Below are 14975 nucleotides of genomic sequence, written 5' to 3' on the forward strand. Positions count from 1 at the left end.
TGTATTATAATGATTTAAGGGATAATGTACCCCCTACTGTAAATGATAAAGATATTAGAAGTCACTGAGTGGTTATGTGACCATATAAAGGCACAAGGCTGCAGGCTAAGTTATAAAGGGAACTTTGAGTATCGCGTATTATAAGGGATAATGTACCTCCTATTGTAAATCATAAGGATATTACAAGTCACTGAGGGGTTCTGTGACCATATAAAGGCACAAGGCTGAGTTTTATAACGAACTCTTACATAGTTACATAGTTACATAGTTAAATTGGGTTGAAAAAAGACAAAGTCCATCAAGTTCAACCCGTCCAAATGAAAACCCAGCATCCATACACACACCCCTCCCTACTTTTAATTAAATTCTATATACCCATACCTATACTAACTATAGAGCTTAGTATCACAATAGCCTTTGATATCATGTCTGTCCAAAAAATCATCCAAGCCATTCTTAAAGGTATTAACTGAATCAGCCATCACAACATCACCCGGCAGTGCATTCCACAACCTCACTGTCCTGACTGTGAAGAACCCCCTACGTTGCTTCTTAGTATGTATTATTATCAATTATAAGTATATATATAAATAATTAAAGACACAAGGCTTCAGGCAGAGTACCACTCATGTATTATAAAATATACTATTCAGGCCTGGTCAAGCACTAGAGAGGGAAAAATTCCTTCCTGACTCCAAGATGGCAATCGGACCAGTACCTGGATCAACTTTCACTATGAGCTATCTTCCTTAAACCTGTATTCCCCTCTAAAAAGCCATCCAACCCCTTCTTGAAGCTTATAGTATGTTTGCGTGCATGGCATACCTAGTCCTTTCTCAATTTTCACTTTACTTGTTCACTTCATTTAAAGGACTACTTCTCCTTTTTTTTTGCCAGTTTTACACCTAGCCACCTTTAATAATATTTTGTTCTTGTTCCCATCCCTCAGTGGTTCTTCTCTGTCCCACTCGTCTACACTTTTTCTCTTCTGCTCTCCACAACTATTCAATTTTCTTTCTTGTATGCAACAATTTATCTACCCCTCTTTCTGTACTTGCCTTTTTTAATATACACACACAGGCGCACACAGGCGCCAGTGGCGGGCCAAGCCAGCCGTGTGCCCTAGGCAACCCGGGCACCTATGTCTCCCCTTCTCAAGCACGTGCATGCACGCTCATATGTGAAGGTGTGCATGTGCACAGAAAGGATACCATAGATGCTGCCAGTGAGCCGGAGGACATGTGCGCGTGTATACGTGCGGAAGAGCGCAGCTGCATGCACACGACAGGAGGAGCTACCAGAGAAGAAAGACACATGGGTCGGAGGCTGAGCTAGGGGAAGGCGTCAGAAGAGGTACCTGCCTGGCGCCCTCCACTTTTCAGCCCTAGGCAGCTGCCTCTTCTGCCTACCTCTAGTTCCAGCCCTGACAAGCACACTCAGACTTAGCCACACATACACTCAGGCACACACGGACTCAGGTACACACAGACTCAGGCAGTGACACACATACACACAGGCACGCACAGACTCGGGCCCACACAGACTCAGGCACACACAGATTCAGGCACACATACACTTAGGCACACACAGACTCAGGCACACATACACACAGGCACCACAGATGCAGGCACATACAGACTCAGGCACACACAGACTCAGGTGCATGTACACACAGGCACACACAGACTCAGGCACGCACAGACTTAGGCATATGTACACACAGGCACACACAAACTCAGGCACACATACACACAGGCATGCACAGATGCAGGCACACACAGACTCAGGCACACATACACACAGGCACGCAGAGACTCAGACACACACATAGTCAGGCAAAAATACACACGGGCATGCACAGACTCAGGCACATGTACACACCGGCACACACAGATTCAGACACACACAGACTCAGGCACATATACACACAGGCACGCACAGATGCAGGCACCCACAGACTCAGGCACACACAGACTCAGGCACACACAGACCCAGACACACATATACACAGGAAGGCACAGACTCAGGCACACATACATTGAGGCAAACACAGACTCAGGCACACACACACACAGGCACGCACAGACTCAGGCACACATACACACAGGTACGCACAGACGCAGGCACATACAGACTCAGGCACAAATACACACAGGCACGCAAAGACTCAGGCACACATACACACAGGCACGCACAGACTCAGACATACATACACTGAGGCACACACCGACTCAGACACACATATACAAAGGCAGGCACAGACTCAGGCACACATACACTGAGACACACACAGACTCAGGCACACATATACACAGGCAGGCACAGACTCAAGCACATATACACACAAGCACGCACAGGGCCGGATTTACATAGAGGGCGCCCCTAGGCCCACTGTCGTTCATCACCCCTGTGCCCTTCAATTTATTTGTGCAAATTTTCATCATCAATGGGGAAATGTAAAAAATGATTGTATCTCCAGCTCATCCCCACTGTTTTTGAACCAATGTGGGTGTGGTTGGGCAGCATGCCGCCCCCCTAAAATCCTGCCACCCTAGGCCCGGGCCTAGGTGGCCTTTCCACAAATCCGGGCCTGAGCACGCACAGACTCCGGCATGCACAGACTCAGGCACACATACAGTGCCGCCATCAGGGGGGGACAGGGGGGACAAGCGTACCGGGCCCGGGCATGAAGGGGGGCCCGGCAGCGCTGCATTTTTTTGAAGATCCGGGCCCCCCTTACAAGCGCCCGAGCCGTACGTCATTCCTCTTCAGTGCCGAATGCGGAAGTGCCGAAAAGCCGAAGCCGATGTGCCGAAAAGACCCGAAGTCACGGAAAAAGCCAAAGTCCCGAAGTCACGAAGCGCCGAAAAGACCCGAAGTCACGAAAACAGCCGAAGCCGAAGTCCTGAAGCAGCGCAAAGACCCGAAGTCACGAAAACAGCCGAAATTGAAGTCCTGAAGCGGTGAAAAGACCCGAAGTCACGAAAGGAGGCGAAGTTGAAGTACTGAAGCCATGAGTTCAATTCTACTGAACACCAGTTTGTGTTTTTTTTTTTTTAATCCCCTGGCCACCAATGTATTATTTTAATATTCTATAGGCCCCTGCCACCAATCTTTTTTTTAAAACTTTTGTTTTTGGGGCCCCAATTTTTTTTTTAACTCGTTAGGGGCCCCTTGCCACCATTGTTTTTTTTTGTTTTTTTTTTTTTAAAAAAAAATTAATTTTCTTTTTGGTGGCCCCAAATTTTTTTAACTTGTAAGGGGGCCCCTGCCACCAGTTTTTTTTCAAAAAAAAAATTATTTTTTTTTAAATTTTTTTTTGGGGCCCCAATTTGTTTTTAACTTGTAAGGGGGCCCCTGCCACCAGTTTTTTGTTTTTTCAAAAAATTTTTTTTTTTTTCCAAATTTTTTTTTTGGGGCCCCAATTTGTTTTTAACTTATAAGGGGCCCCTGCCGCCAATGTTTTGTTTTTTCAAAAAAAAAAAATAATTTTTTTTCAAATTTTTTTTTGGGGCCCCCAATTTGTTTTTAACTTATAAGGGGGCCCCTGCCACCAATGTTTGTTTATTTTTTAGTTTTTTTTAGCATTTTTTTTGTTGGGGCCCCAAGTTTTTTTTATCTTATAAGGGGGCCCCTGCCACCAATGTTTTTAAAAAAAAAAAAATTAAAATTTTTTTTTTTGGGGCCCCAATTTTTTTTATAAGGGGGCCCTGACCATCAATAGCTTTTTACAACTTGTGTGGGGGGGTTACTTTTTTAGCGCTGATGTCTGTGTGGTCTTTTAACTGCGATGTGGGCGGGATATGGGGCGGAGCTTGGTCGTCAGTGTGGGCGGGGCCCAGGGGGCCCCAAAAATTTTGTTGTACGGGGCCCCGTGATTTCTAATGGCGGCCCTGCACACATACACACGGGCACGCACAGACTAAGGCACATACAGTATACACACAGGCCCGCACAGACTCAAGCACATATACACACAAGCACGCGCAGACTCAGGCACGCACAAACTCAGGCAAACATACACTCAGGCACGCACAGACTCAGGCACATATACACACAGGCACGCACAGACTCAGGCACATATACACACAGGCACGCACAGACTAAAACTGGCCATAGACACAAACATCCGATCGTTCGAATCATCGAACAATCGGACGTCCCCATCTCCTGACCTGCCACTAACCTTCAGTTCACGCTGAGGCACACACTGACACACACACAGTGAGGCACACACAGACTCAGGAACATACACAGTGAGAAACACACTCACACAGACTCACACACACACACACACACACACACACACTGAGGCACACACAGACTCAGGAACACACATACTGAGGCACACACTTACAAACTCATACTGGCAACAACACTCAGACACACACAGCGAAACATAGACTCAGGCACACTCAGACTTAGCCACACATACACTCAGGCACACACAGAGTCAGGCACACATACACACAGGCACGCACAGACTCAGGCACACATACACTGAGGCACGCAGAGACTCAGGCACACATACCAAAAGGAATGCACAGACTCAGTCATAAATACACTGAGACACACACTCAGGCACACATATACACAGGCATGCACAGACTCAGGCACACACAGACTCGGGCACACATACACACATGCACGCACAGACTCAGGCACATATACACACAAGCATGCACAGACTCAGGCATGCACAGACTCAGGCACACACAGACTCAGACACACACAGACTCGGGAACACATACACACAGACACGCACATACTCAGGCACACAAAGACTCAAGCTTACGTACACACAGGCACACACAGACTCAGGCACACATACACACAGGCACGCACAGACGCAGGCACATACAGGCTCAGGCACAAATACACACAGGCACGCACAAACTCAGGCACACACACACTCAGGCACATGTACACAGGCATGCACAGACTCAAGCACATATAAACACAAGCACGTACAGACTCAGGCACGCACAGACTCAGGCACACACACACACAGGCACGCACAGATGCAGGCACATACAGACTCAGGCACATATACACACAGGCACGCACAGACTCAGGCACACACAGACTCAGGCACACATACATACAGGTATGCACACACTCAGGCACACAAACACAAGGCATGCACAGACTCAAGCACATTTACACACAAGCACGCACAGACTCAGGCACGGCCAGATTCAGGCACATATACACACAGGCACGCACAGATGCAGGCACATACAGACTCAACCACAAAAACACACAGGCACGCACAGACTCAAGCACACACAGACTCAGGCACATGTACACACAGGCACACACAGACTCAGACACACACACAGAGTCAGGCACACATACACACAGGCACGCACAGACTCAGGCACACATACACACGGGCACGCAGAGACGTAGGCACATACAGACAGACACAAATACACACAGGCATGCACAGACTCAGGCACACACAGACTCAGGCACACATACACACAGACACGCACAGACTCAGGCATACATACACTGAGGCCCACACAGACTCAGGCACACTCCGACTCATGCACACACAGACACACATATACACAGGCAGGCACAGACTGAGGCACACATACACTGAGGCACACATACACACACAGACTCAGGCACACATACACTGAGGCATACACAGACTCAGGCACACATACACACAGGCACACACAGACTCAGGCACACATACACTGAGGCACACACAAACTCAGGCATGAACAGACTCAGTCACACATACACTGAGGCACATACAGACTAATGCACACACAGACTCAGGCACACATACAGGTATGCACACACACTCAGGCACATATACACACAGGCATGCACAGACTCAAGCACATATACATACAAGCATGCACAGACTCGGGCACCCACAGACTCAGGCACACATACACACAGGCACGCACAGACTCAGGCATACACAGGCACACATACACACAGGCACACACAGACTCAGGCACATATACACACAGGCACGCACAGACTCAGGCACACACAGACTCACATACATACAGGTATGCACACACTCAGGCACACATACACACAGGCATGCACAGACTCAAGCAAATATACACACAAGCACACACAGACTCAGGCACGGCGAGATTCAGGCACATATACACACAGGCACACACAGATGCAGGTACATACAGACTCAACCACAAATACACACAGGCACGCACAGACTCAAGCACACACAGACTCAGGCACATGTACACACAGGTACACACAGACTCAGACACACACAGACTCAGGTACAAATACCCACAGGCACGCACAGACTCAGGCACACACAGACTCAGGCACATGTAAACACACGCACACACAGACTCAGACACACACAGACTCAGGCACACATACACACAGGCACACACAGACACAGGCACAAATACACACAGGCACGCACAGACTCAGGCACATACAGACTCAGACACACACAGACTCAGGCACACATGCACACAGGCACGCACAGATTTAGGCACACATACACACAGGCACGAACAGACACAGGCATACAAATGTGCTGGAGTTACTTTGTATACACACAGACACAGGCACATACAGACTCAGGCACAAATACACACAGGCACGCACAGACTCTTTGGGGGAGATTAACCCTCCCGTCGTCAGGCACACACAGACTCATGCACACACAGACTCAGGCACACATACACACAAGTATGCACACACTCAGGCACACATACACACAGGCATGCACAGACTCAAGCACATATACACACAAGCATGCACAGACTCAGGCACACACAGACTCAGGCACATGTAAACACACGCACAAACAGACTCAGACACACACAGACTCAGGCACACATACACACAGGCACACACAGACACAGGCACAAATACACACAGGCACGCACAGACTCAGGCACATGTACACACAGGCACACACAGACTCAGACACACACAGACTCAGGCACAAATACCCACAGGCACGCACAGACTCAGGCACGCACAGACTCAGGCACATGTAAACACACGCACACACAGACTCAGACACACACAGACTCAGGCACACATACACACAGGCACACACAGACACAGGCACAAATACACACAGGCACGCACAGACTCAGGCACATACAGACTCAGACACACACAGACTCAGGCACACAGGCACGCACAGACTCAGGCACAAATACACACAGGCACGCACAGATTTAGGCACACATACACACAGGCATGCATAGACTCAAGCACATATACACAGAAGCACGCACAGACTCAGGCATGCACAAACTCAGGCACACATACACACAGGCACGCACAGACTCAGGCACACAGACTCGGGCACACATACACACAGGCATACACAGAGTCAGGCACATATACACACAGGCATGCACAGACTCAGGCACACACAGACTCAAGCTTACTTACACACAGGCACGCACAGACTCAGGCACACATACACACAGGCATGCACAGACTCAGGCACATATACAATGTAGAAGATTTAAGAGAATAGCACAACACCATGTATGTTGCAGGTGGGGAGTTTACCCCTTTTATTTAAAGTGACTACCTGTGCATCAACATTTTGGGGGAGATTAACCCTCCCTTCCTCAGGCACACACAGACTCATGCACACACAGACTCAGGCACACATACACACAAGTATGCACACACTCAGGCACACATACACACAGGCATGCACAGACTCAAGCACATATACACACAAGCATGCACAGACTCAGGCACACACAGACTCAGGCACATGTAAACACACGCACACACAGACTCAGACACACACAGACTCAGGCACACATACACACAGGCACACACAGACACAGGCACAAATACACACAGGCACGCACAGACTCAGGCACATACAGACTCAGACACACACAGACTCAGGCACACATGCACACAGGCACGCACAGATTTAGGCACACATACACACAGGCACGAACAGACACAGGCATACAAATGTGCTGGAGTTACTTTGTATACACACAGACACAGGCACATTCAGACTCAGGCACAAATACACACAGGCACGCACAGACTCAGGCACATACAGACTCAGACACACACAGACTCAGGCACACATGCACACAGGCACGCACAGACTCAGGCACAAATACACACAGGCACGCACAGATTTAGGCACACATACACACAGGCATGCATAGACTCAAGCACATATACACAGAAGCACGCACAGACTCAGGCATGCACAAACTCAGGCACACATACACACAGGCACGCACAGACTCAGGCACACACAGACTCGGGCACACACAGACTCAGACACACATATACACAGGCAGGCACAGACTCAGGCACACATAAAAAAGGAATGCACAGACTCAAGCACAAATACACTGAGGCAGATACAGACTCAGGCACACATACATACAGGTATGCACACACTCAGGCACACATATACACAGGCATGCATAGACTCAAGCACATATATACAGAAGCACGCACAGACTCAGGCATGCACAAACTCTGGCACACATACACACAGGCACGCACAGACTCAGGCACACACAGACTCGGGCACACATACACACAGGCATACACAGAGTCAGGCACATATACACACAGGCATGCACAGACTCAGGCACACACAGACTCAAGCTTACTTACACACAGGCACGCACAGACTCAGGCACACATACACACAGGCATGCACAGACTCAGGCACATATACAATGTAGAAGATTTAAGAGAATAGCACAACACCATGTATGTTGCAGGTGGGGAGTTTACCCCTTTTATTTAAAGTGACTACCTGTGCATCAACATTTTAGGGGAGATTAACCCTCCCTTCGTCAGGCACGCACAGACTAAAGCTGGCCACAGACACAAACATCAAATGTGTGTCTGCCTGAGTCTGTGCGTGCCTGTGTGTATGTGTGTCTGAGAATCATTGAACAATCAGACGGCCCCATCTCCCGACCTGTCACTAACCTTCAGTTCACACTGAGGCACACACTGACACATACACAGTGAGGCACACAGACTCAGGAACATACACAGTGAGGAACACACTCACACAGACTCTCACACATACATACACACCAACACACATACAGACTTAGGAACACACATACTGAGGCACACGCTCACAAACTCATACTGGCAACAACACACACAGCAAAACATACACTTAGGCACACTCAGACTTAGCCACACATTCACTCAGGCACACACAGACTCAAGTACACACAGACTCAGGCAAACACAGACTCAGGTACACGCAGACTCAGGCACACACAGACTCAGGCACACATATACTAAAGCACATACAGACTCAGGCACACATACACTGAGGCACACTCACACTCAGGCACACACAGGCTCAGACACACACAGACTCTGAGGCACACACAGACTCAGGCACACATACACACAGGCACACACAGACTCATGCACATATACACACAGGCATGCACAGACTCAGGCACACACACACAGACTCAGACACACATACATACAGGCACACACAGACTCATGCACACACAGACTCAAGCACACATACACACAAGTATGCACACACTCAGGCACACATACACACAGGCATGCACAGACTCAAGCACATATACACACAAGCATGCACAGACTCAGGCACACATACACACAGGCACGCACAGACTCAGGCACACACAGAGGCACACACAGACTCATGCACACACAGACTCAGGCACACATACACACAAGTATGCACACACTCAGGCACACATACACACAGGCATGCACAGACTCAAGCACATATACAGACAAGCATGCACAGACTCAGGCACACATACACACAGGCACGCACAGACTCAGGCACACACAGACTCAAGCTTACATACATACAGGCACGCACAGATTCAGGCACACACAGACTCAGGCACATACACACAGGCACGCACAGACTAAAGCTGGCCACAGACACAAACATCAAATGTGTGTCTGCCTGAGTCTGTGCGTGCCTGTGTGTATGTGTGTCTGAGAATCATTGAACAATCGGACGGCCCCATCTCCCGACCTGTCACTAACCTTCAGTTCACACTGAGGCACACACTGACACATACACAGTGAGGCACACAGACTCAGGAACATACACAGTGAGGAACACACTCACACAGACTCTCACACATACATACACACCAACACACACACAGACTCAGGAACACACATACTGAGGCACACGCTCACAAACTCATACTGGCAACAACACACACAGCAAAACATAGACTTAGGCACACTCAGACTTAGCCACACATTCACTCAGGCACACACAGACTCAAGTACACACAGACTCAGGCAAACACAGACTCAGGTACACGCAGACTCAGGCACACACAGACTCAGGCACACATATACTAAAGCACATATAGACTCAGGCACACATACACTGAGGCACACTCACACTCAGGCACACACAGGCTCAGACACACACAGACTCAGACACACACACAGACACTGAGGCACACACAGACTCAGGCACACATACACACAGGCACACACAGACTCATGCACATATACACACAGGCATGCACAGACTCAGGCACACACACACAGACTCAGACACACACACAGACTCAGACACACATACATACAGGCATGCACAGACTCAGGCACACATACACACAGGCACGCACAGACTCAGGCACACACAGACTCAGGCACACATACACTGAGGCACACACAGACTCATGCACACACAGACTCAAGCACACATACACACAAGTATGCACACACTCAGGCACACATACACACAGGCATGCACAGACTCAAGCACATATACACACAAGCATGCACAGACTCAGGCACACATACACACAGGCACGCACAGACTCAGGCACACACAGACTCAAGCTTACATACATACAGGCACGCACAGACTCAGACACACACAGACTCAGGCACACATACACACAGGCACGCACAGACTAAAGCTGGCCATAGACACAAAGATCCGATCGTTCCAATCATCAAACAATTGGACGTCCCCATCTCCCCACCTGCCACTAACCTTCAGTTCACACTGAGGCACACACTGACACACATACAGTGAGGCACACACAGACTCATGAACATACACATTGAGGAACACACTCACACAGACTCACACACACTGTGGCACACACAGACTGAGGCACACACTCACAAACTCATACTGGCAACAACACTCAGAAAAATCATAAGAGAGGTACCGGCAGGGTTAAAGAAAAGACCTAGTCAAAGTTAGGCAAAAGTTTCTAGGCAGGTGGCAGAAATCATCGAGAGTCAGGCAAAAGAGTAAAAACACTAGGAATTCAAAAAGAGTAACAAAGCTTAGGCAGGATAAGTAAACTGGAACCAGCTTGGGCAAAATTCCAAATGGAGACTGGACCTTTAAGGGCTAGTTGACACCAACATTTGAAGTCCGTGCTAACCGATTATGTCATGACGCTGAGTGTCAAGATGCTCGACAGGAAACTGCTTACCGTATATACTCGAGTATAAGCCGTCCTGAGTATAAGCCGAGGTACCTAATTTTACCTCCAAAAACTGGGAAAGCTTATTGACTCGAGTATAAGCCGAGTATAAGCCTAGGGTGAGAAATACAGCAGCTTCTGGTAAGTTTCAATCAAAAAGTTGAGGGTTTCTGCTCCCATTGGAGAAGCTAGCATCTCGTTTTTGGACGCCGACGACCATTCTTGGATGCCGGCCACTATTCTTGGAGACTATTCTTGGATGCCAGCGACTATTCTTGGAGACTATTCTTGGACGCCGTCGGCTTTTCTTGGACGCAGGCGACTATTCTTAGACGCCGGCAACCGTTTTTGCGCTTGACCCGAGTATAAGCCGAGGTAGAGTTTTTCAGCATATTTTGGGGTATGAAAAACTCGGCTTATACTCGAGTATATACGGTAAATCTCCCGGTGCATCTTACAGTACCCCCCCTTCAGGAGAAACCTCCGGGAACTCTCAAAGCTTGTCAGGAAACTTCTTGTGAAAAGCCCAGACCAAATGAGGAGCATGGGTGTCAACAACTCTTACCCAAAATCTCTCTTCAGGACCAAAACCCCTCCAATGGACCAAATATTGAATCTTGCCTCTCACTTTCCTGGAATCCAGAATCTCTTGTGTCACATAAACGTTTGACGTATGACCAACTAGCACACAGGGGGAAATACCACACTTGTAAGAAGGATTTACAAAGGAGTTTATTTCAGATGTAAAACAAGCAGTAGATCAGGAACACGGAATTAGCATGTGAAATCCCCAAGTCCAAAACACTCCGGGTCAGAAATAAAGAGCTTCCCTTGGAGCAATCCACACCAAGATGCACACACCCTCCAGGCAAATCCAAACACAAAGTCAGGGAGTTCCTTTGGGCAATTTCAAAGGGGTAAGGAGCAAAGTGCCTTTGGGTAAATCCACAGAATAACAATACCTCAAGGGGATCCAGGTATAAACAGTCCTCTGGGAGGTAGGGAAATCCAAACTGTTGGAGGGAGTCTTCCTGCCTCAGCTAGGATAAATTGCAAGGAACCGCAGAGGAGGGTGCCCTGCCGCAGCCAGGTTACACCCCAGATGAACAACAACTCTCTACCCCTCCCCTCTGGTATTTTTGCCCTTTTCCCAACCCCCTAGGGTTGATTGGCTGGGAGGCCGGCCCTGCTTCTGGTTAACCCCACCCAAGCAGGTCTGATTGGCAGGGGCCCTGCTGCATCATTAGGGAAGGGGGAAATACCTTGGAGGGATTTGTCCAGCTCTTCTGGAGGGCAATCCTGGGAGCTCCTTTGTTTCAAGCTTTTTGGCTGGAAAGTAGAACAAAGAAAAAACACCATCTTGGATTGGATGTACTAGTCAGTAAACTATGGATAAAATGGGACCAGTAGAAGGGGATTTTGGTCACACTCAGTATTTGTCACACTTCTTCCCCCCCAGAGTAAGTGCATTGCTGGGGATCCCCTTTGTAGGGTGAGTCCCGGCTGCACTTTGAAGGCCCCGCTGGCTCAGTGAAATCTTTGGGTGACATAGTTGTTTCTCTCAGTCCATATTCTCCTTTGTGTTGGGAGCCATTTGCATGGGGATTGAGGGACCTTATTGCTATTTTGTCTGTCTTGATGCCCACACAAAGTCTGTTTATTTAGTTCTTGAACTGCATCAGCATCTCTGTGGTGTTCAAATTCCACAAATGCGAAACCTGGGGGGCTCCTGACCACCCACACACTATGTAATGGGCCATAATATCCAAATGCCTGCTCCAATATAGTCTTATGGCCATGCTTGCCAAGGTTTCCAATGTAGACTTTGCAGTTTGGAGAATTGGTGAGTTTGTTTCTGTTACTATGAATTGGAGTAGGGTTTATAAGTTTTGTTTGATGTTCCAGTCTTGTCTTTAGAACACCCCTGTGTCCTCTTCTGGGTGCACAGTTGTTCTCCCACCTTTTTGGGTCACACAAGTTGACTGCTGACACTCTAAATTCTTTTAGGTCTGATGCATCAATATTCACTTGTTGCTTCCTGTAGATATGGGGACCAGTCTCTTGGGCATCCTGCACTTGACACTCAGTGACCCCCTGTGATACAATATTTCCAGATTTGCAGGTGGCAGTCTTATTGGGGTCAGGTAAGGGAGTCTGAGTGGGCATGTTGCCTGTAAGTGAGTAGTACAACCACAAATAATACAGGCCCAAGGAATCCTAATTGGTTTAGAATCTGGAAGGGCCCTGACTGTCACATGGCTGGCATGTAGAGCATGGGTATGATCAGTCTCACAGGAGTGGTTTGTAGGACTCAGGGGTAGGGTAAGTGGCTGGGACTGGACACGATTCTCCAGGTACTCATCTGCTAACTGGATGGCCTCCTCCAAGGTACCAGGCTTACGGTTCCCAACCCATTGTCGCACTTCAAGGGAGCAGTTTTTGAACAATTGTTCTTTTAGCATCAGCTGGCATAAATCCTCAAGGGAATTAACTTTATTCCCCCATACCCAGTTGCGGAAATCCCTCTGCAACTTATTCCCGTAATCCTGGTGAGTTTCTTGGGAGGCTTTGTGCCGGGTGCGGAAAGTTCTTCTGTAGGAGTCAGGAGTGATGGCGTAGCTGGCAAGGAGAATCTGACGCACTTTCCAATAATTTGCTTGCTGGGGGTATGGAATTTCCAAATAGACTTTGCTAGCTTTACCAGTGAGCTTACCAGCCAAAATAAGCACCCACTCATCCTGGGGAACTTGGTGGTCCTCACATAAACCTTCAAAGGAGCGAAGGAAGCTGTCTATGCTCTGTTTAGTTTCATTAAATGTAGGGAATGCAGCATGAGTCAGTTTTGCCACTGGTTGCCGTCCCATGGGTGGTCCCACTGTGGGCCCAGAGCTGCAGCTCCCAGGTTGACTTCCTTGTAGAATTAAACGTCATACCTCTAGCCATTCTCCTGGGGTCAGCCCTGGACCAATAGCATCAAGGTGTTTCTGAAATAAGGTAACAGTGTCCTTATGTTCCCAAGCTACATCTTGGTGCAAATTATAGCTTTCTTCTCCCTCCTCAGGGGTTTCTGGGTCACCATGGGTGTCACCTTCCTGGGTAGGTGGAGCATGGGGCGTGAGAAGTTCTATTAGTTCATGTCTCCGCTTTCCCACTGTGTCAATACCCCATGTGTGGCAGAGCCTATGTAGCATTGGTAGCCTGAGCTCAGTAATCTCCTGAGCTGTAAGGTTTACGAAGTTCCCTGATGTGCTAGTTTCCATTATCCCACCGCTGCCACCAGAATGTCACGTAAACGTGCGACGTATGACCAACTAGCACACACAGGGAAATACCACACTTCTAAGAAGGGTTTACACAGGAGTTTATTTCAGATATAAAACAAGCAGTAGATCAGGAACACGGAATTAGCATGTGAAATCCCCAAGTCCAAAACACTCCGGGTCAGAAATAAAGAGCTTCCCTTGGAGCAATCCACACCAAGATGCACACACCCTCCAGGCAAATCTAAACACA

This window comes from Xenopus laevis, chromosome 8L, assembly GCF_017654675.1.
Source record: "Xenopus laevis strain J_2021 chromosome 8L, Xenopus_laevis_v10.1, whole genome shotgun sequence".
NCBI lineage: Eukaryota > Metazoa > Chordata > Amphibia > Anura > Pipidae > Xenopus > Xenopus laevis.